This window comes from Helianthus annuus, chromosome 2 (genome assembly GCF_002127325.2).
Source record: "Helianthus annuus cultivar XRQ/B chromosome 2, HanXRQr2.0-SUNRISE, whole genome shotgun sequence".
Lineage (NCBI taxonomy): Eukaryota > Viridiplantae > Streptophyta > Magnoliopsida > Asterales > Asteraceae > Helianthus > Helianthus annuus.
This window is the reverse complement of record NC_035434.2, coordinates 6,427,721-6,430,914: the sequence shown is the minus strand read 5'-3', so window position 1 is coordinate 6,430,914 and position 3,194 is coordinate 6,427,721.

Here is a 3,194-nt window from a genome sequence, read left to right as displayed (position 1 = left end):
GAACTTCATCAAGTTGATTCCGCTTTTGCATATCTTGTTGCATAGCTCTAAGCATATCCATGACTTCATTCCCGCTTGATGAGCTTTGACCCGAACCACCTTGACCCGTTTGTAGGAATTGCCCTTGATAACCATAGTTGTTCCCACCCGGATAATTGCCTTGATTGTATTGTTGACGAGGTGCAAAGTTACCTTGAGCTCCTTGAAAGTTTGGGTAAGCTTGGTTCACCGCATTCCCATAGCGAAAATTAGGATGATTTCATAACCCGGGGTGGTATGTGTTGGAGTTCATGTTCAAATTTCGACCACCCCCTCCTTGAATTGCATTGACTTCCTCGACTTGCTCATCAACCACCCCTACTACACAAACTTCCGCCGTATGGCCTATTTCATTGCAATTGGTGCACACGTTGTACACTTGGTTTGTGGTTTGAACATTGCCACTCTCTACTCCATGCACTTGTGGCATTTGTGTCACATGCCTTGCCCGCCTTGAAGATTGAGCTTTCCTCTTCGAATTCACCGCCATTTGTTCTAAAAATGCCCAATAAACATGTTCATAATTCGTACCGAATGTACCATTAGTTATTGACATTAGATCCCGTGAATCCTCCGAACTCAACCCTTCATGAAACGCATTCAACAATTCCCAAAGTTGGATCCCGTGATGAGGGCAATTCCATAACATCATATTAAACCTTTTAAAGGCTTCATGAAACATCTCCCCCGAATGTTGTTGAAAACTTCTCAGACCTCTTCTAGCATCATTGGTCTTTTGAGAAGTGTAATATTGATCCAAGAATATTTGCTGCATGTTGGCCCATGTAAAAATGGACGCGGAGGGCAAAGTGTGAAACCATCTCTTTGCTTTATCTTCCAGGGAGAATTGGAAAAGGACCAACTTGACATCATCCGCAGAAAACCCTTGACCTCCAATAGTGTTGCAAATGGAATCATATGTCTCCAAATGAAAGTAGGGTTCTTCCGTTGCTAACCGCTTGAACTTTGGTAAACTTTGGAGGGCGGTTGTTCTAACTTCAAAAGTTCTTCCATCCGCTCGATGAGGAATCACTACCGGCGAAGGATTGTTAGTGATAATGGGCCGGAAGTGAACTTCAATTCCCCGTACTACTTCCCGTTGATGTCTTTGAGGGGCACCTAATGGTGCTCTTGGTTGACCCATTTGCCCTTGCATAGGCCCTTGAGGAGCAAATAGTGGTTGATATTGATGTTGATGCATTGGTTGTTGTTGTTGAATCGGCCTTTGAAATTGAGGTTGCATGTTTTGAGGCCGCACTTGATGTAACGGTGTAGGGCGTTGCAATTGTGGCCCTTGCGGTCTAATGTGTTGCACTCCAACCGGTAGTCTACCTATATTTTGAAATTGTTGAATTGGTTGACTTTGTTGACCCGCTTCGCCTTGTAGTCCCAAATATCCTCCATCACCCCCATAGTAAAAAATTTCCTCTTCATACCCCCTAAAATCCTCTTCATACACTTCGTCATATCCATCCCCTTGAATTCCCGAAGATTGCCCAAAGGGAAGAGTTGTACTGAAAACCCGATTGGTTTTGTGGTCTAAAGGATGAAGTAGCATGCACAATAGTTGAACTTGGTGCGATTGTGAAGTTAGAGGATGATTGTCCCGTAGTTGGAGGAAAGAAGTGTGACAATGGTGGAATTGTAACGGAAGGGCTAAAGGTAAGATTGGGTTCAACTTGAGTAGTGATTGGTTGCGTGGTGTTAGTTGGTGTAACTTCAAATGGTGGAGTAGGTTCAATGGTGGTATTAGGTATAGTGGTATTTGGTGATGGTTGTGTGGCAGTAGGTATGAAAGTTGAGGTCGTTTGACCTGTTGTGGGTGGTACTTGAGATTCTTGCATGATGTTTCTTGGTGTAATAGGTGAGGTTGGTGAACCAACAATTCTGTTTTCGCGTAATAAAACTCTGTTTTGCCTCAATGTTCTTTCAATTTCCGGATCAAACGATAGTGGTGACGACTTGTGAGAGCCTCTAGTATGCATACACCTGAAGGTACCTGCACACTAAACACAACCAGCGTAAACCCAAAAATAACAAAAACAAAACTACTAAATTAACACACGTTGCGCACTACTCCCTAGCAACGACGCCAAAATTTGACGTGCAGTCGCAGTACACACAAATTTAATGCAAATTACAACTAGTAGATAGTGGTAAATGGGTATCGAACTCAGGGAGTATGTGGAAAATGTGTTGATGTTATAGCTTTGCAACTTAACTACAATTCAACTAAAATGCAGAAATTAAAGATCAATGATTTAGATTGTTTGTTACAGAAAACTAAATTACTAACTACTTGCAAATATCACAATTGGTTGTTTAACAGATTAGGGGAAGATGACCATCTTAGGATTCAGTTTCTTTTAACACTTGTATGAAATTCCAACTAGAAAGAGTTACATAGACATAACTTGTGTGTAAACTATTGTCGTGAAAAAAGGGAACAAAGTACCTGGATTATATGAATGCGAGGTTGTTTCTCGATGATCAATCAATCAATATCCAACCCTAACCCTTCCCGTGATATCTTGATTGCCAACGGCACCAAGAGCGTACGAATTAGACTAGAATTGCAATACCAATTAACAAGCTACAATCAATTACTCAAACACCATGATAATCAAAGCAAACACAATGTTATCATTCTAGAAATTAAGAAACAAACACACAAGAGTTTAAGAGAAACCTTCACCTAAGATGAGCACCGAAAGTTTAGCCGGACATGGCTTGGTGAATCATCATAACTTCAATATCCAAGTTCATACGAATCGAAAATACAAACCGAATGTTTAGAACCAACCACAATCAAGCAAAATCACCCCCAATGTCTAGAGAAAACGTCCAATGATGAGATATGTGAATAGACACCCATAAAAAAGGTTTAATAGGGCAGTTACACTTTTCCTCGCAGCCTCCACCGTAAATTACGGTACCACCGTAAATTACGGTACCACCATAAATTACGGTGGACTTCATATTGTTACGGTGCATCTCTCCTGAGGTACGGTGGAAGGTTTCATATTTCAGGGCCACCGTAAATTATGGTGGCCACCGTAATTTACGGTGAAGCCCTGAATGTTGGGTTTTGTTTCTTCATTCCTTCCATGCACGACCCGTGCATCTCTAAATCGTCCAAAGCTGCGTTTTATTCC